The sequence below is a fragment of the Notamacropus eugenii genome, chromosome 6 (assembly GCF_028372415.1).
Source record: "Notamacropus eugenii isolate mMacEug1 chromosome 6, mMacEug1.pri_v2, whole genome shotgun sequence".
Lineage (NCBI taxonomy): Eukaryota > Metazoa > Chordata > Mammalia > Diprotodontia > Macropodidae > Notamacropus > Notamacropus eugenii.
The window spans coordinates 196,140,034-196,163,978 of NC_092877.1; the positions used below are offsets into that span (position 1 = coordinate 196,140,034).

At 36.1% G+C, this 23,945-nt stretch overlaps 1 long non-coding RNA gene and 1 pseudogene across 3 annotated transcripts in view; both read right to left on the bottom strand.

Annotated features, from left to right (window-relative positions):
• LOC140512557 (uncharacterized) overlaps window positions 1-22,245 on the bottom strand; it is a 40,118-nt gene extending 17,873 nt beyond the window's left edge. For 2 of the 3 annotated variants that reach the window (XR_011969815.1, XR_011969814.1), the window contains exons 1-2: window positions 22,105-22,245; window positions 14,050-15,020 (exon numbers count right to left, since the gene is read on the bottom strand). This is a non-coding gene — a long non-coding RNA (uncharacterized lncRNA). The remainder of the gene's footprint in view (window positions 1-14,049; window positions 15,021-22,104) is intronic. The other variant, XR_011969816.1, reaches the window with a different exon arrangement.
• Window positions 19,614-21,268, bottom strand: LOC140510849 (importin subunit beta-1 pseudogene; annotated as a pseudogene).
• Window positions 22,246-23,945: the final 1,700 nt, after the last annotated feature.

Here is a 23,945-nt window from a genome sequence, read left to right on the forward strand (position 1 = left end):
TGATCAAAAAAGAGCCTACACATCATCTTTCATGAACTTATCAAGGAAAACTGCCCTGCTATTCCAGAACCAGAGGCTAAAATAAATATTGAAAGAATCGACCAATCATCTGCTGAAAGAGATTCGAAAAGAGAAGCTCCTAGGAATATTGCAGGCAAATTCCAGGGTTCTCAGGTCAAGGAGAAAATATTGCAAGCAATGAGAAAGGAAGAATTAGAGTATTGTGGAAACACAATCAGGATAACATAAGGTCTAGCAGCTTCTCCATTAAGGGATCGAGGGCTTAGAGTATAATATTCCAGAAGTCAAAGGAACAAGGCTTTAAACCAAGAATCACCTACTCAGCAGAACTGTGTATAATACTTCAGGGGAAAAAATTGTCATTCAACGAAATACAGGATTTTCAAGCATTCTTGATGCAAAGACCAGAACTGAATAGAAAATTTGACTTTCAAACACAAGAAACAAAAGAAGCATGAAAAGATAAACAGGAAAGAGAAATCATAATGAACTTACAAATGTTGAATTCTTCACATTCCGACATGGAAAGATAATATTTGTAACTCTTGAAACTTTTCTCGGTATTTGGGTAGCTGGAGGAATTATACACATGTATCTATCGACAAAGTGCACAGGGTGATTCTCAAAGCAAAAGAGTAAATATAATTCCTGTCTATGTAAAAGTAAAACAAAGTGGCCAACTGATCGTCAAGAAGGAGACTTTCACGTGGCATATTTTACTCAAAATTGCAAAACTACTGCTTTTCAAAATGAATATTTTAATTTAAGTCTTCACAGGGAAGACAGGTTTATTAAGTAACATTCATGTTTCGTTATCATATCTAAATGATACAGTTGTTGACCTCAAAAGTTTAATCCTTTCATCTTGATGAATTGATCGATTCATTCAATATCTACATTTTTGGGGCATTTTAGCAGTGTCATCAAAAAATCTAAACATTTGCTGGATTAAATGTTTACTGTATGACATTTAGCTTGTTAGTACTGGGAGGTTCTTAGAAATGGGCATATTTTCCAAAAGGGACAGAAAGATGTCATAGACATCCAATATCTCCTAAACTTCTAACCCTAGTTGACGAAAGTCTTTATACAAATATGAACTAAGAAAACTAAATTAGGAAATAATTCTTCATACTACATGAGATCACTTTGTAAAAAATTTCTCTATGGTATTGGGGAAAAAAAGAGGGTGTGTTCCTGTGGGTAAAGTGTTTTGTGTTTATGAAGTTGTTTATAGTTGCTTCACACCCCTCTGGGAAACAACATCTCTTTTTTCATATTCTCACCCTCTTTTTGTATTACTTTATTAAAATACTGACTTTCTTTCACATGTATACTTTTGTCTCCCCACCATTTCCATTTGTCTGACCACCACTACAACCATGCCCTAAAATAACATTCAATATATACTTAAATGAAGCAAAGGGTGGAGTTCCATCTTTGAAAACTAAACAAGCATTTTGGACAACACATTCTTGGCAACGTAATCTGGATGACATATTTCAGACTCGGTAGGGAAAGTTCTCACTCTTAGAAAAGGAGAGCCAAATATCAACTGTTACAGAAATAAGAAGGAAAATTTTAACAATCTGTTCAAACTTAATTTCTTAAAGAGATTTCCTCCACAGCCAGAGATCTTGAATAGTCTCCTGATCAGACATCCGGAAGCAATTCTTTACATAGTGGATGAAATTGCCTTCCACTTTTGGGAGGGAACTACCCTTTTCAATGCTTATCTTCATTTTTGCTTTAATATCCTCTCGAAGAGTAGGTCCTGTGGGAGTCTTGGGAGTCTTATCCTGCTGTTTGAAGGATTCTTGACCTTTTGGTTTTGTTGTGGAGGGCTTTGAATCTTTTCCATTTTGATTTGATTTTTGTGCATTTTTTTGCTGCAACATCACGAACAGATTTCTTCTCTGGAGGAAGATGCAGAATCAGATGATAAAGAGGAAGATGTTATGAAAGTCTTTAATATGTCTGGCAAACGATCTGCTCCGGGAGTTGCTAGCAAGATTCCACAGAGAAAATAAAACTGTCTCAAGAAGATGAAGATGATGATGAAGTAGGTGATGATGATGAAGACAATGATAGCTTTGAAGATGAGGAAAGTGAAGAAAAGATCGCTTCATATTCTCTTAATTTATTGTTTGTTGTTATACATAGGCTTTTATATCTGTGAGAATGAACAGAAAAATTTAGTGAAACTTTTTATAATTTAAATATTATACAAAAAAGTCTTATTTTTGACCCACTCCCTTAAATTATTTTCAGTCATAGAAGGGAAAATAAATCCGTAAAGAGTTCTTGACATCACCCAACTCAACGGACAGTATTTTGTTAACCAAAGCAGAGAAACAGACGCCGCACTAATCGCTTCATCTCTATTTCAAAAGATGTATATTCATCCTCAGCTCCTGACTAACATAACTTCACTGTAGAATATTCGCTAAATGATCATTGGTTATGCTGTCATATTTGCCGAAAGAGGGATACTTTCCAGTAATACATTTATTTTGAAAAACAGATATTTTGCAGTATTGTGTTGTGCCTTGGTCATTTTAACTGTAGATCTCTGTAAAGTAGTTGGTGAAGTATTAAGCGGTCTCAGTCCACAAAACACTAATAATATCATTTAATATTAGAATGCAAAATTTCATTTAAAATGTTCCTTTAGTGATATAAATATAGGTAGTCCCTAACTTGAAAAGTCAATTTTATCCGAAAAGTTACTCTCTTAATTGACTCGTTAGAACAGGAAATGCATTTGGAACTAGTACTCCAAAAAGGAGTTCAATAGAAGCCCACCAAAACCTAATTTAACCATAACACAACTGAATTACTGTCCTGGAAAATGCATGATGATTTAGAAACTCTCCTCCACCAATGAAATGGCAGCCTCTAGCCTGTGGTCAGAGGATCTTACATCTCAACAGTGATAGGTTTTTGCCCTGTTCAATTAAAATTCATCTATTGTAACTCAATTAGAAATCATTAAATGCTTATGCTTAAAGGTTGTGATGAAATACAAAATGTAGACAGACCCTAGTTCATGCTTTCATTCAAGTGAAATGTAAGATATATGTGTAGATAACTGAGATATAGAACAAAATGTAAGAGCTTTGGGGGAGTGTAAGAGATATTTTGATGTCAAATCTGATGATAAAGGTTATTCATCATCAACAACAGAGATCAGAATAGGCCGCAAGGAAGAGGTGGACTTGGGGGATGATGAGTGCAGAGGGCATGGGTGAATATCACAGGCACAGGGCAGAGATGGGAAAGCACAGGGTATGTTTTCAAGGACAGAGAATAGTACAGTTTCACAGGACCTTAAGTTGTAGAAGAGGGAATAACATAATTTAAGTGTGGAAAGGCAGGCTGCTGCCACATTCTGAAGGGTCTTCATTTCCAGGGCAAGATATTTTGTAGAGTCTAGCTCAAAAATCATATCCTTAATGGAATATTGCTGATCCTACAATGTCAGAAGAAGCCTATGTCTCCTTCAGTCTCTGACTTCATTTTCTTCGGAAAAATCTTAAGCACTTACCTCAGTCTTATTTGAACATCTTATTTGAGTCCCTACGTTACCTCTTTTACTAGAATCACCTTCAAAGCAGGAACTGCTTAAATCATCCACCTCTGTCCCTCCAGAGACAAATATAGTTCTTCATATGCAAGAGATGTTGAATAATACTTTTTGAATGAGTGGCAAATGAACAAAATGAAGTAAACAATGAAGGAAATAAATTAGGATGGAAAACCTAGAGGCTTACCTGATGGAAACATTTATGTGCAGAAACAATATATTTAACAAGAGAGTGCGAAATGCTGTTTAGTATAATTCTAGAAAACACACTTTAAGGTACAAGTGCTATACAGAATTTTACTATAGCTTCAAAGTCGCAGGGCAGAAGGCTTGTTTTCCAGCAGTAATTTAGTGAATAAAATAAAAGTGAAAAACTCATTCTTCACTTCGAGTTATACATATTGTAATTGTTGATGCAATGGTTCATATATAAAATGAATTTGTACTTAGGATGTAACAAAATAATTAAGTCCTTGCTTACTTAATGTTTGGATGAAAAAGCCTACAAAAGGGAGTCTTACCCACTGAGGTCTTTCTGTAATTCTTCATTTCTCTTCAGTTCTCGTTCTAGACGATTTTCCAGGGACTGGTTTAATTCAGTGAGTTTCTTCAACTTTTCCCTTTCAGTATAAGGCTGTAAAAATATTTTTACAGAGAAAAATGTTACAACTCAACTGACATTTCTAAAGAGGATGCTTTTCATCAATTCCAGATACAACTGTAAATATTAGTTAAACCATAGTTTGTAAAACCTGAACAAATATGAGGAGATTTGAAAATGATTCATCTTACTTTAAACAACAAAGCTTTCCTGAGATTTCACAACAAACTCTTTCTTTTTTTTTTTTGCTTTTTACATCAATGAAAGTTCTCATTTGATTTCAATAAAAATATTACCTATACTAATAATATTAATAAATTTAAAAATGGTGGAAATGCATAGTATGAATAGAAAGTGGGTCAAGTTTGCCAACATACCACAGTATGGTGGAACGCTGGCTTTTCTCCTTTCTCTAAAGCCAGTGGAAATGTTCCCTTCATCTTCATTCCCCCTTAATGTTGGTGCAACTGGCCCATGTTGTAAGCATTCCTGTGCTGAGATGTCTATAGATGTATTCTAAGGTAAGGCTGGAAAACTACTCTCCAAATCTCTTTCTATTTGACTAAGTGAGATGGAACCCGTCAATTGTTTTAGATTGTGAGCCAGGTAATCTTCTCTGCCGTACAAAGGAAAAAGGACCCTCCTCATTCTTCTGAATTCTGCTACCCTTTCTAGATTCACTCCTATTTCTCATCTTTGCTTCCACACTTCTCCACTGAATGATTACAACAGCTGCCATTTCTTCATCTCTTATTCCTATTTCATTCGTCTATTTACCTAGGATTGTTCACTTATTTATTTCGTATGTACTGTGATTTAATTGGTATGCGGAATTCTCAGTGAAAAATTCCATCTCTCAAGGCAAGGAATTCCTGCCCTCAACCTGCAATTGAGAATCTGCAACTCTAAGAGTCTTAGCGAATGACTTAGAGTACCCAGAGGTTACAAGGCTGGCCCAGGTTCACACCGTCACTTATGTTAGCGTTGGAAATCTGTATTACCTCCCCACTACTTAAAATGCATTCCCAATAGGCACAAGTTCTCTGTGCCAAAAATCTTTCTTCTAAGTCCATGACTTCACTGAAACATAGGATTCTCTTGCTCTTATCTGATTTGTCATTTATTATCCTTTCACAGTGTTTCTTTCCTCTTATATCTCATGACTACCACTTTAGTCTTGGACTAGTACCTCAAAGAGAGGATTAAAAATTGAGGGGGGCGGATATTTTAATCCAACCTTCTCATTTTCCAGATTGGGAAGCAAGCACAACGATGTTGTCACTCGTCTATGGTTTAATTAAAAACAAAAGGACTACAGGGTCTTTCTGTTCTAGTTTTACCCCTACACCAATCCTTACTACAAGATGCTAAGGAAATCGTTATAAAACACTGTTTAGATCATATTGGGACTGCTATGTATGGGCTAGGAGATTGAGGCTAAAATTCTCTGCCTTCTTTCGTCTACAATCTGACCTCATTCTTTTTTTCCCAACTTTTACTTCTAGTTTCTTTACAGCAACCCTCCTCACCCTCCTGTGCTTCTTCTAGTTTCCTGGACTTTACTGCACATCTGTCCTGTTGATCCCTTCCCATTTCTCAAAGGCAACTCATATTTCTAACCTTTCTTCAAAGCTTTTCTTGGTATCTTGCAACAATGATCCTTGCCTTCACCATATTCTTGGATATTTTGTTCGGCAGCACACAGAGAGTATGCCATTCTTGTTAGTTTTGAAATTTTGTACCATTACTCACTTACATCTTTTATTAGTTCAGTATCTATAGGTGATATATTGTGTAAGAATATAGCAGGAATTCAATAAATACTTTTGAACCATAGATTTACATGAGCTGACTAGGCTAGAAGTAAGGAGCAACAACTGCAGTAAACTCCCTTACGATCGTCAGAGTGTTAGAGCAAAAAGGGGCCCTAGTGTTGAGCTAGTACATCATTTTATAAACGAGGAATCTGAAGCCTGAAGACAGAAAACCATTTGTCAAAGTCATATGGATGGCAAGGTCCTGAGGCAGGGCTCAAAATATGGGAAAAATTCACTTTCAGGTGTAGGTTTTATACGTGTGTGTGTATGTGTGTGTGTGTGTGTGTGTGTGTGTGTGTGTGTGTGTGTGTGTGTGTAAAACATAAACTGAATTTACCTATTTGTCACTTGTTCCAGTAGAGTTGCTAAGTCAGTAAATTTGCATTGAGTAGTATTTTGTGTTGAGAAGAGCAGGACTGGATTAAATACCATTTGCTCTAATCTCCAGCTATAGTGATCTCTACTTTTTATAAATACTTACATGCTTACAATTCAGTTAGCAATTGTTAATATGCTACGACTTATTATAAAGGGACTTCCTATATTTTGCGTTGGCATCCTAGTGAGAATGCACATTCTTCAAGGACAGAGGACATGTCTTCCACATAATTTTGGTAACCCAGTCTTCTCCTATCATAGGATAATTTACATAATTGGCATTCACTAATTGTTGTCCCTCCTTTGTTGACAAAGCAGACCATGCCCTCAGAGAAATAATGACATGACTTGCACTTCACTCTGTTTTTTTGAGTGAGAGAGATCTGTGCAGGTCACCAGCCTCATTTCTCCTCCAAAGCCATCTGAATCCAGTGACCAGATATTCATCAGTATGACTGGAGATGACCCAAGATGAGGCAAGTGGGGTTAAGTGACTTGCCGAAGGTCACACAGTTAATGAGTCTCAAGTGCCTGAGGTGAGATTTGAACTCAGGACCTCCTGACTCCTGCACTGGTGCGCTATCCACTGCACCACCTAGCTGCCCTTCATTCACGAGTGAATGAAGTGTTGAACCACGAAGAAATAGTCATTTGGATTAAGTATCTTGTAGTGGAAATTGTCAGGGAAATTAGAAAAGCAATGGTGTCAGTTTGCCCTGAATTCCAATTAACTGTGCTAATTCATATTGCTAAAGATGGACTCTAACTTATTGCTTCCTTGCTATATATTCTAGGGCTCACTTCACACCTAGTTTCTTGACTGCAGCCTGATGCCAAAAGCTTTTGAAGGTTAATATTTTAATTAGTATGGGTCAAAAAGACGATGAGGCAAAGAAAGAGAATGAGTGGCAGGAGGGGTAATTGGGAAACAAAACTTATTTCATTCCAATACTGTCTTCTGAAATTTAGAAAAATTTCTCAAGCATAAAAATAAGAAAGAAAAGAAGTCTGCAGAAGAATGAGATTGGATCTCACGTTTATTTCTTAGATAAGACAAGTATACTGAAGCTAATCAAGTAAGAGAACACTTTTGGAACATTAGGAGGAACTTCTCAAAATGTGGGAGGCAATGATTATTTGCATATAATGGACACTTGCCTTTATGTTTTCAGAGCAGAGAAACAAGACTTTATTAAGTGCCTACTATGTGCCAAGCACCATGCAAACACTTTTACAATTATAATCATTTGATCCTCACAACAACCCTGGGAAACCGAAGGTTTTATAATCCTCATTTTATAGTTGAGGAAAGTAAGAAAGATTAAGTGACTTGCATAGGATCAGATATATAAGGATCTGACGTCACATGTCAAGTCAGGACTTTCTAACCCCACACCCAATATTCCATCCATTTTTCCCTCAAGGTACCTCTAAGCGGAGAAAAAGCTCATCATCAAAAACTATTTTGGGCTACTTTGGCATAGATTTCGATGACTTTACCATCGGTAATGGGTACTCGCTTGAAAATGTGTTTTGGAGAATATCAGAAATATCCATTTCTGTACTTTTGGGCTGGTATAATGAAGAATGCCACACCTTTCACTGCCTATAAGTGTCAGACAGCAACTGATGATGGAAAAATATATTCCATAATAATAAAAGGAACACTTTAGGAGAATTTGACCGAAACTCTTCTATGCTTAACGTTGCTTTCATTCTAATGATTTTTAATAATAACAATAAAATAATTTAATGCTAAATTTCTATTTGCCCTTCGGGAACTCTGGGAAATTGAAAATTTATAAAAAGTCAGACTAGAAATTGTCAAAGTGCTTTAGTCCAAATATCACCTTGGAGAAATTTTAATTTCAGTCAAAACTTCAACTCATGGCAAAGTCAACAAATGGATATTTAGTTTTCTTCTTCCTCTTCATTTTCTTCTACTTTTGTTCTTCTTCTTCCTCTTACTATTCTTCTCCTTTATCTTCTTCTTTTACTATTACTGCTACTACTACTACTACTACTACTACTACTACTACTACTACTACTACTACTGCTACTACTACTACTACTGCTACTACTACTACTACTACTACTACTACTACTACTACTACTGCTGCTGCTGCTGCTGCTGCTGCTGCTGCTGCTACTACTAGTACCATTTCTACTGCTACACTATCACCACTTCCACTACTATTACTCCTAGTACAATAATAACAATTATTTTTACTACCTACATGCTGTGAAAAGGAAGTTCTATCAAAAATAATGGAGCATAAAAAATCCCTGTCCTCATGAAATTACAATCTAGTTGTGTAAACAAGACTTAGACACAGGAAATGAGTTTGAGAACAGATGTGAACATCACAAGAAAATCAATATAGAGTCAAATACTAACCTATATGTTGACAATGAAAAAGTGGAGCTCAGAAGATTAAGAAATCAATAGGGCTGAAAAGTCACAACAGACTTGTGGCAAGAGAATAATAAGTTTGGGATTCAAAAGCTTCTTGGAGGTGCAGGTGGGTAGGCAGCATACATGGGGAGGTGTAACTAATCAAGAAGAAAAACATGATGAAGTTAGGGAGATGGGAATCAAGAAGGTGAGATCAGTTTGATTTAGAGGATAATTATGAGAATATCCATCTAATTACTTTAATTCTCAATTTCACTTTGCATGCATAATTTCTATATTTACAAATTGTGAAGAAATATCATTTTCCATTTTTTCGAGGAGTAGTTTGAATAAAAGCATAGAAATAACTTCTACTTCACAGAGCTGTTTTGGAGATTAAATGAGAAAATGAATGTAAAGGGCTTTCTAAATATAAAGTAGGATAGAAATGAAAAACTTCCTTCTTTGTGTCAGGATGGATAAACAAAATTGTGAACCCCATAAAAAGTGAATAAAATTACTAAAATTTCAGTGTACAAATGGTGGAGGTTATAGGTTTTGTTCTGTCAGTTTAAATGAAAGGCACAGAGTTCATAAAATATGTAATATTGGTGAAGAAAGAAATATCACGCTGAACACATTTTTCATAAACAGGAAGTTACTGATTTTTTTGCATGTATACTTTGTTTTTGGCTTCATCTCTTTCCTTCGGTAGTTTTTTCTCAACTTCAAAATCATTTCGAACAAATGATGTAACCTCTAGTGAAGTGTTGGTTATGTATTGTTCTTTTAAGAAATCAGGAAGTTCCTGTTGCCTCCGTACTGTAATCTGATAGAAATATGTCCAAATAATTTCTGTTACTGATTTCATGAATCAATATCACCTCATATAAAATGAATATACCTACAAAATTAGTTGATATCAATATTCTCACATGCACCTTAATTTCATCAACCTATTCATAATTATCATAGATTAGAGCTAGAAAAAATTCAAGGGACTATTTAACTAAGCTACCTCATTTTGCAGAGGAGAAAAACTAAGTCTTAAGAGGTCAAATGAGTTATCCAAGGTCATAATGGTAATAGTTAATAAAGGAAAGGATTGGAACTTGCCTTCTGAGATTGCAAAACTCTTTTGACTATATCACTCACCCTCCATTCAGCATGGATCAAATGCTGTCCTCCGACCTGCTGAGTACACTCCTCATAAAGCAATTCATTCAGCATGATTTCCCCATTATCTCTTTTTGAGAAGAATTATATCACCTCCAAAGCTTCCTAGGAGCTATTTTTTTTTTTATGCACAATTCACATGGAAGGTGATGGAATAGGGTAGGAAAGAATATGTAGTTTCTTATACTTGAGAGAAACATTAGGAGTTTCCCCTTCTATTTTTGAGAAAAGGTAGCAACCTTATTTCTATGCAACTGTAAGAAAAGGTTTCATTTTCCTTGCTCTCATGGTTTCCCCTGGAGAATGAACATAAGCTCTGATATGCTTGTCAGGCTTGGTAAAAGCACTTGATATGAATGATCTGGTCTGCCCAAAGCCAAAATAACCAGAAAAAATAAGGTTTTTTAAGGTGAAGGCTACACTTCACATCTTCCACTGTCTTTGCCAAGTCTTCAAAGCTGTTCCTTTTTCTGTTCTGATAGGAATTACACTCCTGGTAGCAGTCAATGGACAGAAAAAGAGGAAAATATCGAAAATATGGTAGTTCTCATACTTATGTATATATAGTATAGTGCAGGGTCTCAGTTTTGTAGAAAGAGGGCATGCCATTTCATTTTCTATCCTAGAAGGAAGACGTACATACATGTATTCAAGCATACATATATGTACATATATTTACATATGTATGCATGAATATGTACACACAGAAATGCACACTTGTATATGTATATACAGATATGCTACAAAAAACCCTGTTGGTTTTCACTACACAGCAAAGCAAATGATTCCAAAATTACTTATAACAAATGAAGAAAAAAATCAAAAGAAATCAAAACTTTTCTCTTTTTAGATAAGATTAAGTCCCTTGTAGAAATAAATCTAACTAAAGTTTGATAAACTTTTTTAATGCAAATGCAAAACTAATGTACAGTTGTGAAGGATAAAATTGACATAATTAATTGAATTTCTACAAGTAAATTAAATTCTTTTATGGAATGACTAGATTCAAATACATGATCATACACAATTAAGCAAAATTTGAAAAAATATTTATATAAAATTGTTACCCAGTGTAATATTTGGTAGACCTGCTAGCCATTGCATATATGAAAAAGCACATATAATGAGAACATCTATTAGACTGTAAAACTTTTCATCATCAACAAATAAAATCAGTGATTCCAGAAACTCTAATTTTGCACACTGAGTAAGAACTGTTAGTAAAACATTTTTAAAAGTGGAGATAAATAAAGAAATTAGTAGGGAAGCAAAAACAACTTTTTTGAAAAATGGAATTAGTACCACAGGCAAAAAAATTAATGCTTAATGCATAATCATATCCTTTTTGAATAGAATTATTGTCCTAAATTTTAAAGGAAACTAGTAATTGATCTTTGGAATTTCATTAAAACTATGATCCAGATGTTTCTAAAAGTAGTTCACAGCAGTTTGAATTAAAACTAGTCATACTGATGAGTATGGTTAAATAGTTATAAAAAGGGTAACTAAGATCCAAAACTTGCAAAATAAGCATGCAGTGGTCTCAGGCCACAGAACAGCTCAAAAAAGATTTTGAATATGAAGTAAGAGAGTTGCAGGAATAACTGGGAAGAGAAATGAGGGCAATGCAAAAAAATCATGAAAAGCAAGTCAACTTCTTGTTAAAGGAGACCCAGAACATGCTGGAGAAAATGACACCTTTAAAAGTAGGCTAACTCAAAAGGTAAAAGAGGTCTGAAAAGACAATTAGGAGAAGAAGGCTTTCAAAAGTAGAATTACTCAAATGGCAAAGGAGGTTCAAAATCGCACTGAAGAAAATACTTCTTGAAAAATTAGAATGAAGAAGATGGAAAGTAATGACTTTATGAGAAACCATGGAATTACAAAACAAAACCAAAAGCATGAAAAAGTAGAAGACAATGTGAACTATCTCATGAGAAAAGCAACTGACCTGGAAAATAGATCCAGGAGAGACAATTTAAAAATTATTGAACTACTTGAAATTCACGATCAAAAAAAAAAAAAAAAAGAGCCTAGATATCATCTTTCATGAAATTATCACGGAAAACTGCCCTGCTATTCTAGAACCAGAGGGTAAAATAAATATTGAAAGAATCGACCAATCACCCCCTGAAAGAGATTCGAAAAGAGATGCTCCTAGGAATATTGTAGCCAAATTCCAGGGTTCGTAGGTCATGGAGAAAATATTGCAAGCAACTAGAAAGGAAGAATTTGAGTATTGTGGAAATACAATCGGGATAACACAAGGTCTAGCAGCTTCTGCATTAAAGGATCGAGGGCTTAGAGTATGATATTCCAGAAGTCAAAGGAACTAGGCTTTAAACCAAGAATCACCTACTCAGCAGAACTGTGTATAATACTTCAGGGGAAAAAATGTCATTCAATGAAATACAGGATTTTCAAGCATTCTTGATGAAAAGACCAGAACTGAATAGAAAAGTTGACTTTCAAACACAAGAATCAAAAGAAGCATGAAAAGCTAAACAGAAAAGAGAAATCATAACGAACTTACAAAAGTCGAATTCTTCACATTCCTACATGGAAAGATAATATTTTTAACTCTTGAAACATTTTTCAGTATTTGGGTACCTGGAGGGATTATATACATATATCTATCAACAGAGTGCACAGGGTGAATTGAATAGGAAGGGATGATATCCAGAAAAATAAAATTAAGGGATGAGAGAGGAATATATTGGGAGGAGAAAGGGAGAAGTGGAATGAGGCAAATTATCTCTCATAAAAGAGGCAAGAAAATGCTTTTTCAATGAAGGCGAAAAGGGGGGAGGTGAGAGGGAAAAGGTGAAGATTCCTCTCAGCACTATTGGCTTAAGGAGGGAATAACAAGCACACTCAATTTGCTATGAAAATATATCTTCCACTACAAGAAAGTGGGGGAGAATGGGAGAAGTGTGGTGGGGGAATGATAGAAAGGAGGGCAAGTGGGAGGAGGGAGTTGTTAAAAGTAAACACTTTTGGGGAGGGAGAAGGTCAAAAGAGAGAACAGAACAAATGGTGGGCTGGATAGGATGGGGGGAAAGATAGTTAGTCTTACACAACATGACCATTATGAAAGCCTTTTGGAAAACTACACATATATAGCCTGTGTTGAATTGCTTGTCTCCTCAGTGAGGATGGGTGGGGAGCAAAGAAGGGAGAGAAACTAAGACTCCAACTTTTAGGAACTATTTTTGAGAATTGCTTTTGCATACAACTGGAAAATTATAAATAGAGGTAATGGGGCATACACATCTTTCTTGCCATGCAAGACAAGAGAGAAGAGGGGTATAAGGGAAGGCAGGGGTGTGATACAAGGGACGGCAGACTAGCGGAAGTGGGTCATCAGAATGCACGGCTTTTTCGGGTGGGGAGGGAAAAGATGGGGAGAAAATTGGGAACTCTGAATTTTGCGGAAATGAATACTGAAAACGAAAAATAAATAAACATTTACAAAAAGGGTAACTAATATTTCACAGTAGTTCAATTGAGATGTCTGACTTGAATTGTTATATTGTTACAAGAAAAATTTTGTAGGATTTTTCTTAAATTTTATCATGTCAAATTATTTATCCCATTGTATAATTAAATTGGAATATTAGGCATATTATTGGAATGATAAATTTATCAGTATTTATGGAAAAGTAACTAACCTATTTACTAAATTAAAATTGCATGGACTACATAATTTCTTTAGGTAGAGTGAGTCATCTTATCTAAAAGATGATTTAATCATTTCATTTTTAATTTATTTTACATTATTATTTTGATATTTATTATTATTCTCATGTATTTTTTCAATCAATTCTTTTGATTTTATTGCATTGTGTTACCAATTTTATAATTGTTATATTTGTGTTTCATTATTTTATTATGGTCTACATCCTACTATTGATTCTTATTCTCCTTTCTTACATGTCAGAATTTTTACAAGGAAAGTTAGTCACATCATCTGCCGGCTATAAATTCAAATTCATAATTTATCTTCACGAATATTGCTTTGATTTTCATTTCAAAAAGTTAAATACTTATCAAATGACATTATTTAAAGACCTACTTTTATTTCTGCTTTCTCCTTTTTATATTTGCGCATCTTCTCTCTTAAGTAGTTATATTCCCTGGTTCATTCTTTATTTCTCTCTTTTCTCATAAGAGCTTGCTTTCCACTATCACCACGAACCTAATGGAAGCGATCCATAAACTGTCCTCAGCTCTCACTCATTACCTTTTCTTTAACGATATATTTGTTTTGGGCATCTTCAAGCTGTTGCTGAAGTAACACATTTTCATTCTCGAGTTGGGCTAATCTTTTTTGATAGATTCATGTTTGAAAATATATTTGTCCCTTTTTTCCTTTTCTACTTGATTTAGATGTTCAAGTTCATTTGCTTTGTGTTGGGCCTGGTTTAATTCTCTCTGTGTAGTTTCTAAAGTGACTGTCTTTTCTCTGAGGGAATCATGTACACAGTTTAGCTCCCTTTCTAAACTGCTGGTTTTACCTTCAGCCTTCCAGAGCTTTTGAGAAAGAACACCATTGTTCTCTCTTAGACTACCCAAGTGATGAATTAGTTCGTCCTGTAAACGAAGCAACTCGTCTCGTTCTCGCTGAATGGTTTGTTCAAGGTCTTGATTAGATTTGATAGGATTTGATATCTGATTTCGTTCATGATCGTGAAGAGCAGAAGTCAGACGGGAACGATATAAATCAATTACTGTCTCTAGTCTGTCTCTGCTTCGTTTTGCCTTCTCCAATTTAGAATTTAGCACTTCATTTTCCGTTGTCAGAACGTTTAGTTGTCCTCTGTATTGGGAGGTGATTTTTGTTAATGCTTCTTCCTTCAGTTGTAATTTCCTTTGAAGTTCATAAATCGTTTCTTTTAAAACTTCAGTGTCTTCTGTAAATTGATTTTCTTTTCCCTGAAGCTCCATTTTTACTCTGTGTAGTTCCAGTTTGAGCATGACAACTTCATCCTGTAGGATTTGATTTTTATCCGACAGATCTTTTTCTTTTTCATTGCTTTCAGGAACCTAAACAAAATAAACAGGAAAAAAATGATACTCAAAATATAATTATGCATTCTGATTTGTCCTTGCTATTTCAAAATAAAGCACAAGGTGCCAAAAAGCATAGCACATTGAAAGAAAAAGTAAATTGAGGGAGTTTCACTAATATCACATTTCTGTCAGACTCAATTTTCCCAAAGAACAGTTCTTAAAAGTGTTTCATCAATCAGAACATATATACTCTATTTTGGGGCCCCAAATCTGTCTGCCATTCAGCATATTTGATTTCCTTTGCTCTCTCCATTCTATCCCACCCTGGCTACTCATGCTGTTACAATAACAATAACAACATCTAATATGGACACATATTAGTACCTAATAAGGTACTTTGCATAGTACTTTCAATACATTGTCTCACCAAAGCCTTGCAACATACTTACAAGGGAAATATTCATATTACTCTCTCGATGTTACACTGAGGACTTAGATGAGGAAATGTTATTAAAGGACCTGTCCATTGTCACACTTACTAAGTATTCTAAGAAGTATTTCAACACAGGTGTCTTCAGACTCCAAATCTAGCACTCTTTTCTTTTTTTGTTTTATTTGTTTTCACTGTTCTACAATCACTTCTATATCCCTTTGATTTCTCCCCTCCCTCCCACCCTTGCCCCCTACCTTCCCACTCCCTTCCTGAGACAGAATACAGTTTTATATGGGTTCTGCAAGTACATTTCTATTAAATACATTTTCACCTTAGACATGTTGCATAGAAGAATTAAAATGAATGGGAGAAATCACAGAGCAAATCAAAATGTTACACAAAAGAAAATGATCGGCTGCATTCTGCAATCAAATTCCATAGTTCCTTCTCTGGATGTGGAAGGCATTTTGCCTTAAGAGACCATTGGGAATTTTTTAAGTCCTTGCATTGCAATGAAGTTCTGAGTCTACCAAAAAAATCCTCACACACTCTGTGTGTGAGAACACAAAGTTCTCCTGGCTCTGCTCCTTTCCTTCAGCATCAGTTTATATAAGTCTTTCCAGGCCTCTCTGAAATCTTCCTGTTCATCTTTTCTCATAGTGAAATAGTATTCTATTACATCCATATACCACAATTTATTCAACCATTCCCCAATTGATGGGAATCCCCTTAATTTTATGTTTTGGACAACCACATAGAGTGTTCCTGTAAATATTTATGTATGTGTGGGACTCGATCCCACTTTTATGATCTCTTGCTGATACAGTCTTAAAAACAGTATTGCTTAGTCAAAGGGTATGCACATATTTATAGCCCTTTGGGCAAAGTTACACATTGCTCTCCAGAATGGTTGGATGAGGTCACAGCTCCACCAACAATGAATTAGTGTTCCAACTCTCCCACATCTTCTCCAACATTTATCATTTTCCTGTTTTGTCATGTCAGTTAATCTGGTAGGTTTGATGTGATATCTCACAGAGATTTTCACTTGCAAGTCTAATTAATAGCGATTTAGAGCATTTTTTCATATGACTATAGATAGCTTTAATGTCTTCCTCTGAAACATGCCTGTTCACATCCTTTCATTATTTACCAATTGGGGAATGACTTGCATTTTTGTAAATTTGACTCACTTCTCTATACATTTTAGAAATGAGGTCTTTATCACACACACTAGCTGCAAAAATTCTTTCCCAGTTTTCTGCAATCCTCTGAATCTTTGGTCCTATTGCGTTTGACTGCGCAAAAGTTCTTCAGTTTAATGTAATCAAAAAAAAAATTCATTTAGCACTTCATAATGCTTTCTATCTCTTTTTCAGTCAAAAAATATTCCCTTCTCCATAAATCTGATGAATACACTATTCCTTTCTCCACTAATTTGTTTATAGTATAAATCTTGATACCTAGATCATCTAACCATCGGAAGTATCTTCTTGTGTATGGATTCAAGCACTGGTCTATGTCTAGTTTCCGCCACACTATTATCCAGCTCTTCCAGAAATTTTTGTCGAAGCGTGAGTCCTTATCCCAGAAAATGGGATCCTTGAGTCTATCAAACAGTAGGGAACTATATTCATTTCCTTTTGTGTCTTGAGTACCTAGAAATATTCCACTTGTCGACCCCTCTGTTGCTTAGCCAATACCAGGTACTTTTGATAATTGCTTTATACTACAATTTCAGATCTGGTAGAGCGAAGCTACCTTCCTTAGCATTTATTTTCATGACTTCCCTTGATATTCTGGACTTTTTGTTCTTCCAGATGAATTTTGATATTATTTTTTCTAGCTCTAGGAAACAACTATCTGATAGTTTGATTGGTATGGCACTGAATAAGTGAATTGATTTAGGTAGAACTGTCATTTTTGTTGTATTAGCTCAGCCTACTCATGGGCAACCGATATATTTCCACTTATTTAGAACTGACTTTATTCGTGTGGAAAGTGTTTTCTGATTGTGTTCATATAATCCCTGGTTTTGATTTGACAGGTAGACTCCCAAATATCTTAGAGTGTCTGTCCTAGGTATAAATGGCATTCCCCTTTCTATCTCTTCTGCTTGGCTCTGTTAGAAATATATAGATACACAGAAGTTGTGTGTCAGTTTATTTTGTAACCTACAATTTTGACAAAGTTGTTTATTACTTCAAATAGTTTTTTACTTGAATCTCTTGGATTCTCTAAGTACATCATCATGTCATCTGCCAACAGTGATAACTTAGTTTCTTTTGTTCCAATTCTAATTCCTTGAATGTCTTTTTCTTCTCTTATTGCTACAGCTTATATTTCTAGTATCATATTGAATAATAGTGGTGATAATGGACATCCGTGTTTCACCTGTGGTTTTATTGGAAATGCATCTAATTATCTCCCTTGTATGTAATGTTTGCTGAGGGTCTTAGGTAGATGCTGCTTATTATTTTATGGAAAGTTACATTTATTCCTATGCTCTCCAATGTTTTCAGTAGAAATGGGTGTTGTATTTTGTCAAACGCTTTTTCTGCATCTATTAAGATAATCATGCGGTTTCTGTTAGTTTTGTTGTTGATATGATCAATAATGCTAATAGTTTTCCTAATACTAAACCAGTTCTGCATTCCTGGTAGAAACCCTACCTGATCATAACGTATTATTCTTGTTATGAGTTGCTATATTCCTTTGCTAAAATTTTACTAAAAATGTTTTTCAAGTGTATTCATTAGAGAAATTCGTCTACAAATATCTTTCTCCGTTTTGGTTCTTTTTGTTTTAGGCATCAAAATCATATTTGTATCATAAAAACTATTTGGGAGGACTCCTTCTTCCCCAATTTTTTCAAATGATCTACATAGTATTGGAATTAGCTCTCTTTTAAATGCTTGATAGAATTCATTTTTGAATCCATACAGCCCTGGAGACTTTTTGCTAGCGACTCCATTGATGGCTACTTCAAATTCTCTTTCTGAGAAAGTGATACTTAAGCCTTCAGCTTCCTCTTCTATTAATTTGGGCAATTCATATTTTTTTAAAGTAATTCTCCATCTTATTGAGATGTCGAAATTATGGGCATACTGTTGGACAATGTAATTTCTAATTATTATTCCAATTTCTGAGTCATTGGAGGTGAGTTCACGCTTTTCATTTTTGATATTGGTAATCTGGTGTTCTTCTTTGTTTTTTTTTATAAAAACTGACAAAAGTTTTTCAGTTTTACTGTTTTTTTCATAAAACCAACTCTTAGTGCTATCGATTAGTTTAATAGTTTTCTTAATTTTAATTGTATTCATATCTCCTTTCGTTTTCAGTATTTCTAATCTGATTATTTCCTTGGTGATTTTCAATTTCTTCTTTCTCTAGCTTTTTCAGTTGCATGCCCAATTCATTGATTTCTTTTTTCTCTGCTTTATTCATGTAGACATTCAAAGATATAAAGCTTCCCTTAAGAAATGCTTTTGCAGTATCTCATAAGATTTCGTAGGTTGTCTCATCATTGTCATTCTCTTGAATGAAGTTGTTGATGGCTTCCATGATTTCTTATTTAAACGACTCCTTCTTTAGGATTAGACTATTTAGTTTCCAATTACTTTTTGCTCTATCTTTCCCTGGCCTTTCATTACGTATAATTTTTGTTGCATTATGATGTGAGAAGGATGAACTGACTATCTCTGCCTTTCTAGACTGGATCATGAGGTTTTTATGTCCTAGTACATGGTCAAGTTTTGTATATTTGCCATGTACTGCTGAGAAAAAAGTATATTTCTTTCTATTCCCATTCAATTTTCTCCAGAGACCTATCATGTCCCCCTTATCAAGAGTGGAATTCAACTCCTTCTTTCTTGTTTATCTTCATGTTAGATTTGTCAAGTTCAGGGATCGGGAGGTTGAGGTCCCCCACTAGTATAGATTTGCTTTCTATTTCTTCCTGTAACTCCCTTCACTTTTCCTCTAGGAATTTGGATGCTATACCAATTGGAGAATATATGTTCATTAATGGTATTGCTTTGTGGTTTCTTTGTCTTTTAGTCGGGATATTGTTTCCTTACTTATCTCTTTTGATTAGATTTATTTCTGCTTTAGCTTTGTAGGAGATTATAATTTCTACCCCTGTTTTTGTTACATCAGAGGAAGCGCAATATATTCTGCTGCAAATTTTTACCTTAATCTTGTCCTTCAGTTATCAGTTCATGGATCAGGGGTCTGATCTCCAGTAATTTCAGCACATCCTTCCCAAAGTTGTACCTAAGTGTCCTATCAGTCCAGCAGCACAAGCTACTACTACATCTATGTGATCCTCATCTGCAGCAATGTGATCCATGTAGGAAAGAATAAATTCTACTCTGGACTGCATCAGGCTCGCATCCAGGTGTACATTCTCCTGGTGTCCCTTTAATCCCTGGATGATTCTGGTGTAGGCTTCCAAATACCTTTCCCTTCACTCATTCAGATAATACACCATGTCGTAGTGTGACTTGTCCACCTGGGCTTAGGAAGCCTCCTAAAAAATATTCACTACCACCTCAAGATACCTCTTAAACTCTTCTCCAATCACAAGGGAAATTTCATCAAATACTGACAGAATCTGTGGATTGACAAATTTATGGACATTTTCATTTCTCAAGTTCACCAATAGCAACTGCATCACCTCTCACTGAAAGGTAAAATGTTGGAATGTAGCGCTTGGCATTAGTCTTCCACCAGGCACAAAACAGCCAAACAAACCTGGTACTCAGCATCATTCTTCAAACCAATGCCTAAGAAGGGTTTAAAGGCATCCATCTATTTCAGGATTTCACCACCCAACATTTCTACCAATGTGCTCACGGCCATCAGGGCATCTTCTTAACTCTGCCCCAGACTCAGTTGTGCTCTGGAACATCCTCAGCAAGGATTCATGGCCACATCAGAAATCGGAAAAGCGTCCTGGTGCTGCACTTTCCAGAGAACATTCTCAAGAGAAGCATAGAGCAAAGACTGAAGGTCATTGAAATGAATTCTGTCTGATGTGCTCTGTATGTGAGACTCTATCTCTAGCACTTGCTGAAGTCATTCCTTGATGACCAAAGTCATTTCCTGGACTGGAAAATAACAGTCCTTGGCACTGTTTTTCACTATTTCCATCAGGGCTTCATATGCAGCACTCCTCAAGTTATTCTGGTGTTCGTTAGGTCTGTCCGTTGTCTCTAGAAGTTTCAGGACCATGAGTTCAAATGAAGTAGATAAAGAGTAGGTAGTTGGTTTTTTTTTGATCATCAACTACATCTGCAGCCTCACAAGCAGCTTCAGTCAGACTAGAGAAAGCCCAACACACGTTGCAAGCCACACTGGTTTCAGCGCTGAGACCCTCTCAGAAACACTGTAGCAAACGAGCAAGGTAGACACCACTGATGGCAGCCTCAGGGAGCAGCTCACAGATTCTGCCCACTGTCCAGGCAGTTGTGTCTCGAACCACCATCCTGGGAACTTTCACGAAGGCTATGTGAGTGGGCATTGCCTGAATAACTAGAGGTTTGAACTGATTCCAAGATGCAGACAAAAGCCACTGCATCCCAGTCTTAAAACTTCTTAGTATAAGTCGTGGGAAAAATCGGTCTTTTGATGGATCCATAGCATCTTCATAGCATCATTGATTTCAATTTTCTCGTCCAAATCGCTCATTTTAGGGATGGGAAAAGTGAGACCTGGAGTGTGGTCAGTAGCAGGTAACCTAGGCCTAGCCATGCAGTTTAAAGGAGTAATGAAAGAATTGTTGAGGCCAAAGTATAAAAAGTTGATATTGCACTCCCATCATAGTAAAACTGGTCCAGGAGCATTGGTCCCCATTCAGGACCAGTGGAAAGAGGTATATCAAAAACCTAAGAAGCCCCATTCTATGAGATCCCTTCTGTAAGGCAAGGGGGATTGTGTGAAGAGGTAGCAGCTGAGTTAAATGAAGCTCTCCAGTGCCCAGGAACCAAAGGATTACTAAGGACCAAAAACTCAAATGATTTACCTCAAACCACTGGGGAAAAAAAGAAGAAAATGAAAAATTCTAAATTTGCCATTTGATGAACATGTGTTTCTATCATGCTAAGCAATGATGAACGCAAATGAATGAATCCTTGTAGTGGATAGAGCCTTATGTCAGAAATCTAAGTGAAATTCATTCTTTCTGAAAATACTTTTACTCCTTCTCTTTCATGAAACATGAGCGAGACAACAATGTGAAGTAGACCAAACTATTAACATATGGTTTGTTGTAACCCTTCCTCTCTGCCCTGGAAAGCAGAAACAGAAGAAATCACTTAATCAAGGAAGAAAAGTGATTTGTGTATGAGGTGTCCCCTTCTGCCTGGTTGCATTCCTTTCACACCCTAGGGACCCTGAATAGCTGCCCTTTTCCCATGTCGAGAAAGGGCCAAGGCATTACTGAGAAGCAGCGATTTTTTTCAGTAGGAATAACCTATAGTTTCTGGGGCGATCATGCCATTCAAAGAAAAGAAACAACCAAGCAAAACAACCTGTGCTCATTTTGGTCACCACGTATGTCCCAACCTGTCTGCTACAGACAGATGGACGTGACTGAGGATGACAAATATGTTCCAAAATGAGGAACAGAAATCCTGACTTTACAAATACGTAGTTAAATTGGAAAATGACCAAAGTGAATACCTCAGAAGTCTCAGTCGCTTTGGAAGCAACTGGTTCTTTTTCTTTCTACTTCCAAAGAAGATTATTCAGAGTTGACTCTTGCAAAGTTATAGCTCTCTGCTCGTGAGCAAGTTGTCTTTGAGTGTATTTTAGCTCTTCTTCAACCTGGGGACAACAATTTCATAAAATTTTTAATCATCATTTTCCTTCAAAAGTCAGCAAATACATTTTACCTTTAACTGGAATATAGAATCTCAAAAAGGAAGGAAAATAGATTTTAAAAAATTCGGAAAAGTAGGCTACTGAAAATGAATGTAACAAGAAGGATAGTAATTGAAGCCCAGTAATGGGAAATATCTTCTCCAGGTTATACAGGCTATAAGTGCTGTGTGGGCCATGCTTCTGGACTTTAAGCTCTTTGCCCTGGAGTGATGGAAGATTGCTGATTTGGTCTTTGCTTTCTGAAGTCCACATAGAAGTAGAACAGAGCCAGGCTCCACAAGGACTGGAACAACGGACCGAGTGACTAGGTTGAGATCTGGGTCAATAGAGCCTATACATACTGAGACCACTGATTTTATGGAATACTGAGGTAAGCTGCAATTTTTTCAAAATAAAACTCATAGCTGATCATTTTTCCTTCTAGAAAAACTTCTCAACTTGAATCAGACTACTCCTGTTCCTTGCTGGAAAAACAAGGCAGAACAAAGAGAACAAAACAAACTTATTTTGAACTTCTTGGGAAGACAAAGTTGTTGTTCAGTCATTTTCAGTCATGTCTGACTCTTCTTGATCACATGTAGGGTTTTCTTGGCAAAGATACTGAAGAAGTTTGTCATTTCCTGATCATTTTAAGATGAAGAAACTGAAGCAAACAGGGTTAAGTGTCTTGAGAGTTAACTGAACAAATTAGTTCAGAATCACAAAGCTAGTAAATGTCTAAGGCCATATTTGAATTCAGGTCCTCCTGACTCCAGAGCTCTTATTCTTTCCATAGAATCACAGACTCTTAGAGCTGGAAGAGTCTTTAATTAAATGGAGTTCATTTCACATTTATTGTCTACTAAGTGTCAGGCCCTGGGCTAGCATGGGCTTTAGAGATTGTCTGGTCTAGAAGTTGTCTATTCCAACCTCTTTCTTTTACAGATGAAGAAACCAAGGTTAAGAGACATGAACGTGATTGTATATATAGTGAGATTTGAAGAATCTAGCAAGGGCCACCAACTCACCAGGAGTTCAGTTTCACATTTGATTCTTGAATCAGGTGCACAAATATCTGCAGCTCCATCAGAGCTAGGGTTATTATCTTTTATCATGGTCATTTTGTTCAATTGTGATGGATATTGGTGTAATGATATTCACAGATCTTATGCCTACATGACTAGTATAGTTCAAGGTTCTCTCCTGGGTTTTCTGCCCTTTAATTCTGTGTTGCCACACTGGGGATGTGATCAGCCTCCATGGGTTTAATCATCGCCTCTATGCAGAGATCTCTCCCTTGCTTTGAGTCCCACATTACCAGCTGCCTAATGGGGACATTTCAAAGGTGTCAGTACATGGGCATCTCAAACGCAAAATCTTCACTACCTGGCCCCGACCTATCTTCCTAGCATTTAAACACTTTACTCCCTTTGACATGCCCTAAATCCAGCCACACTGACCTCATTGCTGCTTCCCACACTTGGCACTCCACCTACATTTGCACATACTACTTTCCTTGCTTAGAATGTCCTCCCTCCTCACCTCCAACTTTGAGTTTCCATGACTTCCTGAATGTCTCATATCCAATGCATACTCCTGCAAGAGACCTTTTCTAAGCACTGCAGCACTTAGTGCTTGCTCCATTAAGATTACCTCTTCTT